Source organism: Poecilia reticulata, chromosome 16 (assembly GCF_904066995.2).
Source record: "Poecilia reticulata chromosome 16, P_reticulata-male-v2, whole genome shotgun sequence".
Taxonomy (NCBI): domain Eukaryota; kingdom Metazoa; phylum Chordata; class Actinopteri; order Cyprinodontiformes; family Poeciliidae; genus Poecilia; species Poecilia reticulata.
The window spans coordinates 34621733-34641053 of NC_088845.1; the positions used below are offsets into that span (position 1 = coordinate 34621733).

The following is a 19321-nucleotide window of genomic DNA, read 5'->3' on the forward strand; positions in this document are numbered from 1 at the left end:
AGTATTTCTGTTCTGGAGGAAGAGGCAGGATAATAATAATAATAATAATAATAATAATAATAATAATAATAATAATAATTTCTCATCAAGACATTGATGAGAAATAAACAAATAAAAATAAGTGCAAACAAGCCATGTTGGTGTCAAAGAAAATGAGCACAGGTCAAACAACAATGAAACATAACATTTTGGCGCATGTGAAAAACATATTTTTGTTAGCTGGAATGAGGAAGCTGGAGATTTCCCTTCCAGCAAGACTACAATCAAATATACAAGTAAGCGCATGCTCAGAATTTCCCAGTCAAAGTCCCGAAATAAATTAAATGGAGAACATGTGACAAAAGATGTCAATCTTTTGACAAGACTGTAAAATTAATAGTTAGACAAAACTGATCTAGGTATTCTTGATTTATTTTACAAAGAAGTGATGGACAAAAATTTCACATGTGCAAACCTGACATGCATGTAAAAAAACAGTTTACTTTCAGGACATTCAGACAGACAGAGGCCTGCTGTTTAACATCACTTGAAATTTACCTGTGAACAAAATAAACCTTAGAGCTCCAGTCAGATCTACCTCTAGAAAACCAACTCATTATCTTGCAGTAGCTGAACAAGAGCATCTCGTACAGATGTTCTCCCATCTGAACAACGTGGCACTGCCTCTACAGGGTTATATTCAGCTGCAGATACATCCCATGTGTTGTCATATATCTCACCGTGGTTTTCACATATGGTGTGCAGTGCACAACAAGTTGTCACTATAACTTTGGCGAGCTCCATGTCACATTCATTTTTTTGCAATAAACAGCGCCATCTTCCCTTTAATCTACCAAAAGCATGCTCAACCCCCACCCGAGCTCGACTCAGTTTACTGTTGAATTTCTGTTGTTCTGTTGTCAGTCGTACAGTATGGCTTCATAAGCCAGTCCTGTAAAGGATATGCTGAGTCTCCAATGACATAATATCCAACTTTGATTGTTCCGATTTCTTTAGTATGTAGTGGAAAAAGATTTTCTTGTGTGGCCAGTTCCCAGAGTGATGACAGTCTCAATGTAGACTCCCTGGCATCCCTACACAAATATTCCAGAACAAACCCCTTCCATCCACCACACCCTGCAGAATCAAAGAATGCCACCCTTTTCGATTGAAAAAGTCGCTGTGGTATGTGGTTGGAGCTATTATAGGTATGTGGGAACCATCTATCGCACCAACACATTGTGGGGGACCCCAGCGGTTCTCAAAATATGCTGCCATCTCTTCAAATCTCTCTGCACTGGGGATTTCAATCAGTTCAGGCACTAATACAGTTTGTATTGCAGCACAGAACTCCTGGACGCACGCGCACACTGTTGTAAGACTCACTCCGAAAAGGTGTCCGATGCGCCGGTATTCCGAGCCTATAGCTAGCTTCCATAAAGTAATTGCGACTCTTTTTTTTCAATGGCACACATTTTCGAAAGTTGGTATCTGTTCGCTCTAAAACGTGGCGTAATCTTGCACACAGATAATTGATTGTGTCTTCCGACATCCAAAAGTTTCTGGAGCCACTGTGAATCGGTGAAACCTGGAACTATAACATCCCACCAGTGTGAGCTTCGGTTAATGGCCCAAACCGTTGGTCCCCCGAGGCGGCGAAAACTGATCTAAAAAAATGTTAAAATTTATACATAATAAATATAAATACATAAATAAATATTAATAAAATAATTCAATCCAGTTTTTCTTTTTTTTATGACATCTTACTGATAAAAGTAACTGTAGCAATGAAAGTATCAAGTAAGAAAAAAATAATAACATTAGTATCCTTTTAAAGCAACTGTAGCACAGTATCAGGCAAGAACATAATGGAAACATTAGTATCCATTTACTCACTGTCCTATTTCGTCTTGCACTGGCATCTTCAGCCTCGTACTGCCAGATGGTCTGGAACAGTCTACGGTATTTTTCTTCCATATTTCTCCTGGAAATACGTAGTAGTCGTTCAGCATTTTGTCTTCTGAGGGTAGCTTGTTGGCGGAATTTAATTAATTGTATGAGGTTGATGAGCAGCAAAATTAAATCCATGTCATCCATTGTTGTTGTCGTCGTAGTAGTAACTGTTCTTCTTTATTAAATCGGCAGTTGGCAAACAACCAACTCAAACCACATTGTTTAGTTTTAAAAATAATGACGTCCGGTACCGCTTCGATGGCCCTCAGTGTATGCATACACAACAGGGCTGGAACCGTACCGTTCCCTGCAGTGCAAAAACGCCTTTATATTATGTCTATGCTTCCAATCGGGCCAGCCAAGCGGTGCTGCTTAGAATCAGCAGCTGATTGGTTTAAAGTCAGCCGTTGGTTGTTTTGCAGTCAGCCGTTGATCAGGTCTAGCTGGCTCTCACTAAACTGTTCTTACTGTATTTTGTAAAGAGTGCTCTTTTTAATATTTTAATTATTATTTTTAATTTGCGATGAATTCCCCTCAATATTCTGCTGTTACCTGGTCCCATGATGAGGTCATTTTTTTCCTCCGCTTACTCGCTGATGAACAAGTACAGAATGAGCTAGATGGTCAACGAGGAATGAGAAAGTTTTCCGCCGCATCTCTGAGGAAAAGGCTTCGGCCGCTGCATCGAAACCATTGTTTAGTTTCAAAAATAATGATGTCAGTACAGCTTCGACAACAGGGCTGCAGTACGGGTGGAACCGGGCCGAAGCGGGCCATTCTGTTCCTTGCAGTGCAAAAACGGCTTAAAAGTAAAGGTGTGTCGATCGATCGGCCACAGATCATAATCGGCCGATTTGCGTGAAAAAGTGTACGATTGGTGATCGCCGATCACGGTCTCTTGTTGCCGATCACACAAACCGATCACCTGCATCTCATTTCTCAGCCTGTCTGTGCAGCTGGTCTCCTCTTTCCTTCACTCTGCGCAAACGCGCAGCAACAAATACTAAGCGATGTGGAACTATAACGCACTGAGTGAATGGGGAAATTTGCGTTTTGCGGAAAATTGAAGCACGTGGGGTGAAGCAGGTCAAAATGCATCAACACGACGAATCTAATATGGCATAAAAACAATGGCATACTTGACGGAGTTTGGCTACATCGAGGCTCACTGCAGTAAAAAAGACATAAGGAGTGATCAGATAGCAGGTAAAGCAGCTCACAGCTACAAACACTCACCTGGATTAGCATGACGGTCAGAAAGCTAAACAAATAACCCGCAAAATAATTTAAGTCTTGGAGCTGCAATGTAAGACGCTGGTTCTGCTCTCACTGTTGAACCACTGCTACGAGCTACAGGTAGTTAATATTTCACAGACGGAGCGTCGCTTCTGCTCCACCTGGTAGTGACTCTCACACCGAACCTCTGCTTAAAGCTGCAGCATCTAACTTAAAACAATACATTTTACATACTTATTAAAACTTTTGCTGACCTAACATGAGACAAATAATCTCTGAAAAAATAATTGAATCGATCTCCTCCCTGTTCTGCATAATTACTCCGCTCAGTCAGAAACAGCCACTCAGAACTAGCAGTAATCAGCTAGCCGCCATGCTATCAGGAAGTTTTCATTCAGTAGCTCAGGATTGTTTATTGATTTGGAACCTGTTTTTGCCTTTGAATGTTAGTTTTATACTTGATTTTTTTTTGGCAATGTTGAGAGGTTTTATTTTGGCTCTTTGCATTATTTAGCCTCTTCAGAGCCTTCATGTGTTTTCAGTCTGAACCAGGAAAACAAGCTTCTCGCTTCTGGTTCTCCCTTCATTTCCGCCAGGTCTTATTGTTATCAGGCATTTCACCCGATCATTACTCCGCCCATTCATTCCGCATCGGCGCAGCCTCGTCCGCATCTAGTCAGGGCGTCCCAGACCACACGATCCAAATCCTGGGTCGCTGGTCCTCGCAAGCCTACCATTTGTACATTCGTAACAACCTTAAAGATTTATTCCAAGCTCACTCTCTCCTCAGCTGCATTTAATTTCTGACTCTTTTGGGGATCCTAAGTGAGCCGGTATATACTCAAGATGTGTCCTGAAGACAAAGCCCCACTCGAGTCTTCACTTGCAGGCCCTCCATCACCATCATCATCATCACTGCCTGACTTCATCTAATTCACCCCTCCATCCCTTCTTCCCTTCTCCTTCACCCCTCCTCCCCTCCCTCCTTCTTATCCTCAATAAATATTTAAATCTGTATTCTGCAGCGTGGTCCTTGCTAGTGAAGCCTGTTTTGTTTAGTTTTCTTCTTGGAAAAAGTTATTAAAAACAAGTTTTTGTCTTAATTAAGGTGAATTCATGGTTCCTTTTTCCACATAATGTAACCGGTAGTGTTTATGTTAAAAAAAATAATAATTATGTGATCGGTATCGGTGATCGGCCCTCATGGGTGATCGGTATTGGTATCGGCAGGAATAAACCTGATCGGCACATCTCTACTTAAAAGTGACATGCTGCACTTTTAATTTCACTCAGGAGAGGACGGGTCAGGTGGGATGTGGGTTATAAGTGCTGCTGACTGACTCACCTGTTGTTAAGTGGTAAAAGGTACAAGGGACAAGTTAAATATATGAATATGTTGGTATTTTTTTTTCCTTCATTCATTAAATGCTAATGAAATGGAGGAAAACATTAGTTTGTAGCAGGCACGTGCAGAGGGGGGTGCTGGGGGTGCTTGAGCACTTGCCCTTTTTGCTCCTTGCCCCCAAGTGCCCTTTTGGTCAATTTTAATTTTTTAATTTTTTATTTTTGTATTATTTTCTAAGCCCTCTTCTGACACATAACATGTACTAAAATTATTTGTATTTTTATTTATTTATTTTTTTTTGTACATAATAAGCCCTCCGGTCACCTTGTTACCTTTGACCTTTTGCCCATGACGCATGACGCAGTTGCCTCTCGCGCAGTGGGATAAAGCAGCTAACTGGAGCTCAAAGTAGCGAACATTCCAAAATATAGAACCGTTTTTGGTGAATAAAAAAACGTTTTTGGTGAATAAAGTAGAGTAGACTTGCTACTTGTCAGATGACGGAAAACGTAGTATCGTTTCTGCTTCAGCTCGGAGTTGCGGTTTAAGCAGAGAGGTAATGAAATACAACAGACACTGACAGGCCTCTGCATCTGCCTTTCTCTGAAGAACTACTGAGCGGGAGGAAACAGCCAGGTGAGGAAAAACTGTTCTTATCGATCGATTCAGTATTTTTATCATACAGATATCAGGCTGTTGTTGTTGCGCTATTAGCTAGCTGCTAGCTAACGATTTTGCTAGCAAAGCAAGATAACTAAAAGCTTCTTCCTTGTGACGTTAATGATATCAGTCATTCTTCAGTATCGCTTATGCAATAGGGGCACGTCGCCCGTCCAAAACTTATCATCTCCATAATGGATATATGTCCGATCTTCTAATTTCCTTTGCTGCATAATGTATATTGGATTTATTCTGGCGTTAGATAAATGTATCTTGAAGGAGAATAACACTTAAATAAAAGTCCAACAAGGATATTCATTTAGAATTAAAAATAACTCACCCTGAATTACCGTGATAGAGATAAAGTGTGTAATTAATGAAGGGGAAAAAACTCAACCCAGACTTTAAGTTTAGGGTCTGATTCGCAGAGTATGAAGTTACATTTTTTTTCCCAATTATTCAATGGAGGAAAAAAAAAAACTAACCTCAGCTAAGTAAAATAAAATTGTAATCAAAACTTTTGTAATTGTAATGATTCATTTTTTTAAAAACAAATCATTGTTTAAAAAACTTTTTTTTTAAATTAAATACATTTTTGTCTCGTGAACTTAAAAAGTTATTTGCCAAACATAAACTTTTATTTGCACACATCAGAAATCTGTTGTTGCGATTTTGCGTCCTGCCCACGACGTCATGTGAGAATCACAAGCAAAACTTTGAGTCAACAAAAACTTAGAATATCAAGAAAAGATTTCTGACAAGCGCAAATAAGTTTGTTTTGTAAAAAAAATTCACTTCATGAGACAAATGTGGAATTTAAATGTTTAAAAAAGTTTTTTAAGCAAAACTCAGCAGGCTTTTCTCATTGTGACATACATCAACAATTCAATGTTTGCTTTTGATTTTTTTCTGCAGTTCCATGTTAAAGTTTGATGCAGCTCTGCTTTCCTGAATGGACCATCTTCATCTCCACTGCAGCAAACAGGCAGCTCTTTTTACATAGATTACAGTCACTAAAAGGCTGCATTGTGCCCTTGTTTTTATTTTTAATAGTGTAATTCTGTAAAGACAAAATATGTCTGGCCCAGCTCTGATTTACATATCTTGCTAAATTACGGGTTTGAATATTGCAATACTTTCCTATAACACAATAGACCCGCAAAAAGAAATTACCAATAAAATATCTTACATATGCATAGTTGTATGCTCTGTTTAGAGATTCTCCTTAGCTTTTATTGTATATCTCACAATTTTCTAATTTATCATTGTTTATTAAACTTTGAAAGCTGAGAGGCTTTGTTAATATTCTGTCCTAGAATGCGGTTAGATGTGCCCTTTTTTTTTTTTTGGAGCACCTGCCCCTTTAGTGGTTTCTGCACGGCCCTGGTTTGTAGCTAACCATGCTAAATGGTTGATAATCTCACATAGTCTACCCACCACTCTTAGAGAAAAACTGGGTTATAAATTAACACTCTTGCCTTTTTCTCTCTCTCCCTCTCTCTATTTTGTTTTAGAAAACCTGATTTTATAACTTTTCTTAGCAGCATAGTAACTGGCACAGTCGTTTGTTACTACTGACTGCAGCTGCATACAGCGTCACTCTCAAGCGCTCCAAGCAGGAACGAACCAATTAACGCAGATAGGGGGGTTCAGGGCAAAAACGGATGTGTGTTTTTTGGTCTGGGAGGGGTAACATAACATTTTTACTGCTAAAAACAATATTTGAAAATACAATATGATTCATTTTGTATTTGACAGGACCCTGATTTTTTAAATTTTATTTCTATGAACAAAATATAAATAATTAAATTGTGGAGGGCCCCCTGCTGGTCAGGGCCCCTAGACCAGCAGGGTCTAGGGGCCTACCACTGCTTGGTAGGCATTGCTACCAGGCATTGCTACCAGGCAGTGGCTCCCTTTACCGAGCCACTGCCTGGTAGCAATGCCTAAGAAGTGTATGACCTGGGTCAAACCGTACCTCCGTACGTCCATCATAGAGCCTTATATTTCCTTCCACAAGCTTCTCACAATAGCTTCTGGTCCATTCCTCCAGACAGAACTGGTGGAAGTGACTCAAGTTCCAAAAGAACTGAGTCACACACCTGAAGAGGTGTGTGAGAGAGCTCGCTCTCACACACTCCTCATATGGCAATGATATTTTACAGCTGTAGCTGGCAAACTGCAAGTCAGTTAAGGGTCCACATCTGCTAAGGTGCAGACTGCAGCTTTTCTACACCAGCAGAAAGTTCAATGACTGAAATCTATTATTTTTGTTAAAAAATAATAGATTTTTTAGCAAAAAAAATATTTCAAATTTATTTAACTTTAATAAATAAATTAATTAAAGTTATAGATACTATTTTAACAATTGCAATTTGTTAGGTTAGCAGCAATTCAGGAAGTTGTTAATACTTTGTTTTAAATAACTGACAAGTAGATCATATTATGCTTTTGAACTTTTTTGTAAATCATATTGAAATGAAAAAGGTGTAATTTTATGAATATTTCATACTGGCCCTCTATAGATGTGACCCTGCTCACAACACCTTATATAAGTCAATAGGTCATTCACAGGCCCCTGAATCCATGATGGCATCCTGAGGAAATAATTACACAATTTGGATGTAGTGTGTTGGAGCAGAGACAAATCTTAGACACACACACCAATCCCAGAGGGACCGGAAACGGACATGGCTCGGATCAAGAGTTGGTTGGATGTTTGAAGTTATTTGATGAAATGTTTTAGTTGATGGAATGTACAGGCAGAACCCCCACAGATCTCAAAGGTGATGTGTGAATTTTAACAAGCAATTTGAATGTAATTACACTGCAGCTTCACTGGGTGGGGAAATGAGAGGCACCAGCATGGACGCTGCAGTGAGGGCTTCACTGTCAGCTCTGATCAAGGATAGTTACAGGTTGGGCTTGCATCAGAGTGTGTGACGGAGTATGACTCAGTTTTAAAGATGCATTTTCTTTTTCTCTTGTAACATTTAGGCATAAAATGAACCCTTTAGATTTTCACTGGAAGAGTTTGGAGTTGCTTTGACAGCTTGGGATAAAAGTGTTTTATTTGGAAATTAAACAAAAGCGTTCAGAGAAAGCATGCATACAGAACAAGCATTCATTTTTCAAAAACAACAAAATAAAGTGTTATTAAATAAATGTATTTATTAAAGCCTGATGTCTTCTAAGCTCATTTGAGAAAGCTAATCATTTGTATGAAGAAAATTGGACAATATACATCTAAAAGGTACTTTTAACAAGCAACATTTGATAAGAGAAAGGGTGGCCCTCAACTTGAACCCAGATTTTAGTTAGCCTCTGATCAATATAGATGAGAGTAAAAAGTACAAAACATGATTATCAAAAAACAGTGAAGGTTCAGGGATTGCCAGAAAAAGTAAACAATCTTTTCTTCATCGATCTGTTTCAACGTCTCATTCTGTCTTTGCTTGCTAATGCTCCGTACCTCCATCACACAGCCTTATATTTATCTTTTGAACTAAATTCCAGTCAGTCGGTCAAGTGGAAAATTAAAGTCAGGTCTACCCTGGTAAAACTTCCTGTTGTGCAGAAGAAGTAACCAGTTAAAAGATATTTGTGTTTCCTTATAGAATGCACTGCAACCCAAAACCATAGAAACCAAACCAAATCCAGAATCCAGAAACAAAAACTCCAGCCTGCGACTGTAGACCACTTCACTCACACACACCTTGGATCTGCACGGAAATTCTCTTAAGGCCTGAGATTAGGGCTTTGTGATGGCCATGCCAAAACATTGATTTTGTTGTCCCAAAGCAACTTTGTAGCAATATTGCATATAAATACACACACACACACACACACACACACACACACACACACACATACATATATGTCTGCGGTCTACTAATGTGTTTTTGTTTACATAACAAATTTGTTCATGACCTCAAAGAACTTCAAAGCAGTGAAACATGAGAAAGACCCCAGGCTTTTTTCTGTGTAAGCACATTACTGTCATGGGTCTGGAAATCGAGTCCATGGGACATGATCACCATTAAAAGAGCAGCGCTGTCTGTAAGAAAAGACTGACTGTAATGAGGGCGACTCATTTTAGCCAATCTGCTCATTTTGTCATCTGAAACATCCTGAGTCCCATCTCAGATTAAAGCTCCACATCTAATTATCTCTCTTACACAGTACAACTAACTGACTCAGGTCAATGGATATATAAATGTGTTAGATATGATTCATTTACCAACCCAGAAATGTCTGGTGGAATTATTCCACACTGCACCACATACAGCAACAGTTCCCTTTTGACCCTGATGTTTATGTGTAGCCTCAGGCAAGCTCAAAAACTCTGATATGGATGAGGAGATTCATTTCTTCATCAAGCAACAAGCCCATTAATGTTCTGATAAATGGAAGATTAGCAGTTTTAATGAAAGACAAGTACCAAATCAAAAAAGAAATCTAATTAAATTTTGTTTCTTTTTACAGTGCCAATTAACAATATTGGTAATCTCAAGGCATATGCAAAAAGAAGACGAATTAAAAAATGCTTCTGATCTGCTGACCTGAACAGTTGAGTGTGATTTAAAACAGTTACTTAATTAGATTTTCTTCTGGACAATTCTTTGCATCACGTCATAATGTTATTCCCTCATCAAAACCATATCAAGAGTATTGCCATGATTCTTTCACACATGTTTGAGAAATCCTTTAATCTCCATGGCAACCATTCAGCTGTGGAAAACGCCTGGGTGGACCAAGCCCCACCTTCCAGTCGCAGCTGCTCCTCTGAGCCCAATCAGCTTCTTCAAACTCACTGGCAGCAATTAGCAAACACCTGGTGGAACAGAACATCTGCTGTGTTGCTTCTCAGTGAAACACTGGACAAAATGTTGTTCAGTGAGTGATGTTGCGACGTTTCAGAACGAGCAGGGCTTTCTTAAAGAGACATAAGCTCAATTTGGAGTTGCTAATTTACCAAGTCAAATTTGATATGAATAGCATTTTCATAACAACTGAAGATAACATAGTTACTTGATTATGCTATAAAATGATTCAGTGTGACTAGAAAACACATAGTAATGGATCTAAAAAATAAACCACTATTTGCTGATGCAGATGTTGATGCTAATGCATTGCACATCTAGAAAAGTATTTCATGCAATTTGCCACAAGTCATGTAGCAGAAAGAGCAAACTTGTAGAGGATACTCTTAGATATTGTTTCAGTCATTCTTGAGAATAGGGACAAAACATGTCCTATGGATAAAGCACAAAATTTGTAATTTCTTTTTTCTTTTCTTTTTTTAGGTGATCAATTGTAATTTTCTCCAAATACAAAGTTATTTGAAAAATACATCAGTAGTATTGTTCTTTGTGGGTTATCTGATGTCACAATATTTTTTTTACCTGCAAGAGTTGTCTATAGTAGGAGGGACGGGGTCGGTTGGCATGCTTTTTTGTCTGTTGGCCATATTGGATTTAACAAAAAAATGTTCTTGCATTTGCAGCTAATGGCCAGTAGTTGACAGAGTATGTTATGATGCATCAGTGTCTACTTTAGTGACCTGTGTGCATTTATGGCATAAAAATCCACAAGAAGCACAAGAAAATTGCTTTTAGATAGCTGTCCACTGTAGTGACCATTATGCATGAACGGGTTAATATCTCTCTTTGCATCAAAAAATATGAAATAGGTGAATATAAAAAAATATACACAGGAACTACCCCAATGCTGCAGCAAAGCAGGTCAGACAAAATCCTGTTCTTTCTACAACTACTGTGAGTCCAAACCACTACAGCATGAAATTTAAGCTCGATTATAGTAGATGATTAAAGTAAACTGTGATTTTGCAAAAACCTTGAAGTAATTCAAGTTATCTGCCATCTGATTTTGATCTTACTGATATAGACAGACAGCTATGTCAAATTTGTATGAAAGGATTAAAGAAGGGAAAGAAATTCTAAAGGCAGTGTGTTTCATAGCTCAACCTTCTACAGTCATCTCTTCAGAGAAGAATGATGAACACTAAAACCACAGTCTGTATGTGTAAAAATGGGCTCTGCTTTGTCTCCTCTGTTTACTGTCACCTCCCTAGCTGACACTACCTAACTGAAGTGGGGATTATGGGGGGTTAATAAATCTCCCTCACATGTTCCTGTTCTGATCTCAGGTCCTTCTGTTTGCACTGCTTTACTTTAAAAACAACCTTCAGTCTCAAGAGGAAAGCAGGAAAACAAAAACACCTTTGGACAGTGAAATTGCCTTGTCACACAAAAAGAAGGCATTATTGTGATAAATCACCCCATTTTATTCCATAACTAAAGTCTGCCATGGTGTACCTTCCAGTGGCACCTACCATCCTGAGCTCTGATATGGATGGATTTTATAGAATAACAGAGTCTATGGCACCTCACAAGAACACTTATTGGGTCAATTGTTTTTATTATATGTAGGCTTCCTCCTGGCTCTGACTTGTTGTTTCTGACACAGTTGTGAATGTCTAAGGTTAGTACTTGATGGACTGGGAGAAGGCAGATGAGCTTGATTTTTTTCACAGATTATACTTATCATGTCACAGCAAAGGGATAATTATAGCAGATATGTAAAAAAAACACATATATGTGTTTATTTTTATAAAAGTTACATACCTCAGCTTTAAATCATTTTTAGTAGATCAAAGTAGCTATGAATATCCACTTACTATATATAAACATTTAAAGAATGAGCTGTTCCTAATTTTACAGGGACATTTGTTCAGTAGGTGACTATGATCTGGTGCCTATTGCTCTTTGAAGTAGGTTTTATCTCAGTAACATCATTGAACCTCATGCATCATGTTAGACCTCTGATGTATGTTGTGGATTTGCATTTAAACACATCATTGCACAAAAATCTAATATTAAAACTCTGAATAGAAGTTTCTGATTTACACTGATGCACATCAGTTTGTGCTCACACAGAATGCTGACTGTGCAGAATCAAGCAAGAGACACAATGAAAGTATCCAAAATTTGTGCTAAGCGTAAGACTAGCACTACTTTAACACATACCGACTCAAGGGAAGATCAAAAGAAGCCATCCAAAAAATTCCTCAAGAAAGAGGAGAGGAGTATTTGCTAAAAATGGTGCCCAAGTTTTGAGTAGCGTTTTGAGCATAATACCTGGTTTAATATTTAAAATGATGTAACCAGACGAGTTACATCAAGGTTGCGAGTAAATTTTGTTAATGGTAAGACCATCAGTTCTCACTATGTCGAGTCCCTTTAAATAAGACAAACATACCCACGGTGTGAGTAAGGGCATCAGAACAGGGTTTTACTAAAGTGTGAATGTCTTAAGAAATAATAAATAAAAAAAATAAATAAATAAAAAAATATATACCATATTATCCGCACTATAAGGCGCACTGGATTATAAGGCGCACCTTCAATGAATGGCCTATTTTAAAACTTTTTTCATATATAAGGCGCACCTCATTATAAGGCGCATAGAATAGATGCTACAGTAGAGGCTGTAGTTACGTTATGCTACATGGAGCTGCACTAAAGTGAATATCAACAAAACAGGAGAGGTGAGGAGAGCATTCTGCGACTGGGCCGGGGCGTGGCCAGACGATGGTCACCCTTCTCCCTTCGCACACAGCATGTTGGAGGAGAACGTGGTGCTAAATGACCTGCAGACGACCTGATTCTAGATGGTAGGTAGGTAGATAGGTCAGTCAAACTTTATTAATAGATTACAAACCAGCGTTCTGACAACTATCCCAGCATGCACCACGTGCTTCTTCTTCTACGGGCGAAAATGAAGTTGGCGGCTGCTTACCGTAGTTGCTAGACCTGTGTATATATATATATATATAACTGCATTAATATTAAGTGTGCAAAGGACAAATGAAGTAAAATCATTTCCTCCAATTTTGGAAATGAAGCCATCAGCTGAAATCAAAGTGCAGCAGGTTGAAGCAGAGGTAGTGTGAGGTAGAGAGACAAAACGAATGAATAAACCTCTGACATCAGCAGACGCTGCAAAGCTACATGTGGGAGTTATGCTGGGAGACGATCTGCGCTGGATGTGGTCAGTAGAGTGGCTGCTGACACTCTACAGTGACGTCAACTAATAATTCCTCTATGTGTCAAATCATAAATACAGGAACAGAACGTCATTGCAATCATTTAATCATTTTTTTTACTAATTATTTTCCTCCAGACATCATGCTGGTTTAAAGAAAAGAAAAGTTAATTACTCAGTTACCGCACTCGGGTGTCTGGTACTTTTCACCATTGTCTCCCAGCAAACTGCTCACTGTGTCTCTCTCTATGTGCCTCATGATCCATTTGAACAAATTGATGGAAAACAGTATTCAGGGGGAACAAATAACACTGAAAATGTGACATTTTTCTCAAGGACTGAGAAATGCTGAACCTTTCAGAGCAAAATCTAATAAAACATGTTTTTACACGTCTTTGCCATAAAGAGCTTGTGTGTGCTCACCCTTTTATCAGTTAGGAAGAGCAGCACTTGTAGATTATTAGGGCTTTCTAAATGGTTTTTTGCTCTAATAAGGCAAGAAGGGTAACGTCAATGCTGTACCAAAATAAAGGCAGCAACTGCGCACACAGGATAAATTGACTGGGTTTGCTTGAGTTGTCCACTTATTCACTGTGTATGTCTTTATTTGGCTTCACTGGAAGCCCCTGGTGCATTTTGAACAACCCTTGATTGCAGCATTACTTCAGCTCATCAAGGATTTATGGCTTCAATTGAGGTACTATTTCAGCTTTTGCCATGTTAATCAGCTACTCCCAGTTGTAAACCACCTTGTTGCTATGGTTATGCAAAATAACTGATAATCAAAAGTAACAAAAAGAATCAACAGAAATTCTTCCAGGTACCTGCCATCCACAACAAAACAGAATAATGGTCCAAAAGTATAATTTTTCTGTCAGAAACAGAGAAATTAAAGTTTTAAAAAAGACAAAAATCTGAAATAACAGCTACTCCAACTGGCTGTAACTTTGAGCAGAGCAGTTCTAGAAATGTCCATGTTGTTGATTTAGTTTGAAGTAAGGCATGACCCTGCTGTGCTATTGGTACTTGATGTAGAAGCCTAAATTCAGTTTTAGTTCATTCAGACCTTTAGGATAAATTATGTTGATATTTCTTATGATAATTTGTTTATTTGGATAAAAATTATTTCTAGTTAAATCTCTCTTGCATACTAATTTATTTATATTGGACTATACTAAAGCCTTCTTGTAAATCTGCATTTCTAATTGCAGTTAAGGATTTGAGGGTGTGGCTAGACAGAGTTAGTTGGGCAGTTGGAGTGGAGCCACACAGTTTTTTGACCTCTCGCTTAAGACTTTCAATTGTTTACTATTTATTATTTTTGTGGAAAAGTAACATTTGTACCGTTTTTATTTTTGAAGTAAACTGTTAAACTTCATCGAGAGGATCCAGTTTGGTTTTTAGTCGTTTTGTCATCAAGTGGACCGAAGGGGAAAGACGGAGAGCATCAAGCTTATGGCTTCATTATTTAGGAACCTACACTTGATGTATAGATTTCTCTTGTTTTCTTGATCACCCTAACACAGGGGTCTCACTGTGTCACCTCTGCTCCAAGTTTTCTCACAATCGTCACACATCCCTATAAAGTTTTCATATTTCATCTGTCAAAGAATGAAACACCATCAGAAATTTCATCAGACTAGAGGAAACAGAGGATATGATTTTCTGCACAGTCAGCTGTCCACTGCTCATTATCTATTTCAATGCTTTGTGTGTATAATAATCCAATGGAAATCATGCTATTAAAATTATATTAGGATCCCTCTGAGCCCAACCCAGTGTGATGTCAGGAAACATTGAGCATTTGAACTGCGATCTGAAAAACTCGACTTCTCTTTTAGTCCCAGCAACCTTCCTAGCATGTGAGCACAAATACCCTCTGCACTTCAGAGGGAGGTCCACAGTACCACACCACACACTAATCTCTATGCAAGACTTCTGGGCACGTTTTGCTCTTTGTGTGGAGTGGGGCTAGTTTGTTTCAACTGTGTGGTCAGAGATAGGACAGCAGGTTCATTGCAGCCGTCATGCCAAAAGTGTGACAATAAATTGTGACACTGGCAGTTTATAGGGCTGGCAACACAGTTTGCGCATGAGTAGATTGACTATAGACCAGCATGGCCAGTCACCATTAATCCATGATCACAGTCATGGTCAAGCCAAACAGGTGTGCACACAAGTTATCACTGCTGCCTCCACCTTAATAGAAAGCCACATTGCAAAACATTAAGGTTGCTCAAAACACCCTGGAATGTATTCAGGTGTGAAAGGGTGGTGGGTGGTTATCAACTACTCAGTTACTCAGCTAAGACACTGGGAGAGAAATCACCAGCCATCTGTGCACAATATACACACACATTTTACCACAGACATTAGATAATGCTGTTGTCCACTGACAGATAAGACCTTGCTGGTGAAGAAACTTTCCCATAACAGGAGACACAAAGTGTTTCTCCTGATTCTGTCCTCCTGATTTCCACAGTGCTTTTGTGTTGCAAAGCCACTTTTCTTATTCAGTGTAAGACCTTCCAGGGCAGAGTGAGAAAACAGGAAAGCAAGAGTTATGCCAGATGAGTGAGAGGTGGCAACCCTAAGGCCTTTGACTTGTCTCAAGTCTTTTGCTGTCTCCATCTGGTTTTCTTTGAGTGTTGTCTTGTTTTTGACTCCACCCATCGATTTTAAAGCTGGGATATTGTTTTAGAACCAGACCCATCTTAAGCTATCTACTCTAATGTCCTTGTAGAGGGCTGTTCTCAGTTGTCACGTCAAATAAATTCAAATCTTATTTTGAAATTTTCAGTAAAGTCATTCCTTTCATTGACAGTGAACCGTATTTTCATACAAGGTTTACAAATGGATTGTTATTTTTATTATATGTACACAATCGTCTGACAGGTCTTGTGCCTTTGGTGCCACAGCATATCAGCACGTTTCTGTCTGATCACAAATAATGAAAGCACCGCTGCTCCAAAGCAAACCGGCTAACGGTAAGCAAGAGTAATAAAGCAGAGCAGTTAGCAGTCAGAAAGGGTGAGGTTTTTCCCTCATGCTGCAGAAAGCCCCATGTCATTGCACAAACAAGATCTGCTCGTCTACAGCGCTGCTTTCTCTTCCTCTTCAATACTACATGTGGATTTGTAAGGATAAAGTAAACAGTTAGAAGGGATATTTCGATGGAGCATTAAAGATCAGTTATCTGTGTTTGTTCTCTGTCACAGCCTTGGCCTTAGGAGGGCAAACACCAGCAGCACTCTGGCTCACTGCATAAACAGTTTGTAAGAAGAGAGATGTGTGGATTGGAGCCTCTGAGGATATTTTACTGATTTCATGTTCATTCACTTATTGCACAGATTTAAGCCCAGTTCAATAATAAACCCATAAACAACAAACAGTATCTGACATGGGTTCTTTACACGACTTAGCTGAACACAAATTGCAGCTTTCTAACAGCGATAGATGGAAGGTGCTGCTCGCTCACTGGGTGAGGCAAGACTCTACACTTAACTCCAAGTTTTGTGTGTCCTTAATGGGATCAACCTTTTTATTTGGTGTGGAAACAATGGAGACAGGTACTCTATCTCAAAACTAATAAGCTGAAAGAGACACCTTAAGGAGAGGCCTTAGATCAGTGGTCCCCAAGCTACGGCCCGCGGGCCAGATCCGGCCCGCCTCCACATTTGGTCCGGCCAATACTAGAGAGCATTCAGATTTTTTTTAATATATTGTATTTTCCGGTTTATATGTGAATTTTTCTTCAACCACCAGGGGGCTCTTTAGCAGGAAGTGTGTCCTGTAAACTGTGGGTGTTTTGTTTTGCATGGCGCATTGCTGCCATCTGTTGGACTTTTAGGGAACTGCTTGACTTTTATGTTATTTAATCAGTACAGTTGTTTGCTAGCGGTAGAGCAGATGAACACACTTGTTTGTTATGAACGCCGCATTCCAGGTCGAGTTCTTCGAAGCAACGCCTGAAGTAGCAGCTTATACTTCAAAACAAGCCTTTATGTTAACATATGAGGAATTCATATTTTAAAGTTACTTTCCCTCAATGGAATATACTAGTCAGTCCCAGTGACCGTTTCACTAGCGGTTTTTGTCCATGTGCTTTCTGGGTAAAAAGAAATTGTTGAACCCCCCCCCCTCCCCCCGTCAACAATTTCTGGCAGCGCAGGTGATAAACGTGCAACACTTTTTCTGTTACAAACTGACTCCGGCCCCCCACCAGAGAAGGGAAAAGTTATGTGGCCCTCACAGGAAAATGTTTGGGGACCACTGCCTTAGATGGTTAGAAAGTTGGCGGTGGAATTGCCAACTGGCAGCATCATAGGTATGTGAGAGTTTTTCAGTCGTTTTAATGAAAAGAGTGACAAGGACAAGAATGTTTCCAAGAGGAAGAATTTGGATGGAGACGGAACTATACGGAGTTTTGTGGTGGGAGGTATTTAATAATGTTACAGGTTGTATATCTGCAGAGTTACTGTCATCTATGAACTAACCTATATCAACAAAGATTGGTTGTTACAAAAAAATGATAATATAATAGATCACGATTCTGAAAAAGAAAATACAATGTTTTCTCCATCAGGATGATACATCAGTCACATCTGGTGTTTTGTAAAAACGTTATAAAGCAGGAATGCATTGCGCTTGGAATGCAACAGGCCTCCAAATTCAAGCTGTTCTTTGTAGTCCTGTCTTTTTTTTTAATTAAGCTCTCACATATATAACTATTATTTGATTTTGTGTATGAAAAATAGATTTTTAACTGCTTTCACCAACTCTTGCTATGCTATGCATTATATTTTGCGCCAATATTGCAAGTTTATAATATGCTTTTAATTTCACAGTATATGTATAACAACTACATTGTGAAGACAAAAACAGCTCAAAAATGTCCCCAAAAAATCCAAACTGATGTTATATTTGGTTAGCTGGAGATGGGCACCAGCGCCCCTCCCGACCCCACTAAGGGACAAGGGTGTAAAGAAAATGGATGGATGGATGGATGTTATATTTGTGTCCTTGAATTGTTAATGCACTACTATAACAACACAGTTCAGCTTCATCTTGAAATTAGGTCAGTAAAATGTTAATTGTGGGAAGTTTTCCAAACCTGGAAGAGTTTGTAGGAAAGGATTTATTGTCAGACAGAAGGCATAGCTCAAAAGTGCTGAGGAATTACAGAGTCATCAATTCTGCAACATGTTCTCGTGATGCACATCTTCTTTCATTAGCTTTTACTGTTGGCCATAATGCTATTGGTGAGGTTTTCAGTCCAGTCCATTATGTTTGCAGTTTTTCAGGACTCTGGGAGGAATGGGTAGTCTTGACTAAAAGGGATTTTTATAATGGATCTAGTTTGGCTTGTCACATTCCAATGCTTCTCAAGACTTCAGTAACAACATGAGTAAAACAGGGTATTATATTCATCTGGACTCTGAGCATATAATTATATAACAATTCAACTAAAAGAAGATGCATTGTTTAGGTGAGAAAACAAAAGCACAGTATGTGTTCAAATGAAAAGAAATCAAAACTCATCTGAAACAGCATCAAAGTGACATTAGGGACATTGTGTTACACTAGCTTGTATAAAACTGTGGTAAAATAAAGATATTGAGGACTGACAGAATGTTGGGCTGCAGTTCTGACTCATACTTCAAGAGTGCTTTTACATTTCTTTTTAAGTGAAAATTCAGTCACATCTCAAAACTGACTTCCCATCCTTATTTCTATTATTGTGGAAATTTTACCTGCTGAACTGTTCCTTAGGCACAGAGGTTAACTTGAACCTCTGTGCCTATATGCGTGTCACCTATACGGCAAATATATCCATCCTTTCCTTTCCTTTGCTGGTTGGAATACTATACCCAGCATTCTTCCTCTATATGTGAGGGAAAGGATGCTTCCTTACATAGATGACAGAAATTGATAAAAAAAAAAAAAATGAATATCTGAATTTATTAAGATGGCACTTCTTTCATCTTTGGCTGTTCCATTCATTTCTGTGCCCTCAAGCTCTAAAAGCAATCATGGTAGGGTCAGACTAAATGAAAGTTGTATTTTTTTGTATTTTTTCAT

The 19321-nt window shown here is 38.8% G+C and overlaps 1 protein-coding gene across 6 annotated transcripts in view; it reads right to left on the reverse strand.

The window, feature by feature from the left end:
- tsnare1 (T-SNARE Domain Containing 1) overlaps nt 1-19321 on the reverse strand; it is a 147648-nt gene that overhangs the window by 102974 nt on the left and 25353 nt on the right. Inside the window, exon 1 of one of the 6 annotated variants that reach the window (XM_081597239.1) lies at nt 1876-2492. The exons of the other annotated variants lie outside the window; for them this stretch is intronic. The gene's annotated coding sequence lies outside the window, so the exon portion shown is untranslated. Of the gene's footprint in view, nt 1-1875; nt 2493-19321 lie in introns of those variants that run through there. 6 annotated transcript variants of the gene reach the window in all.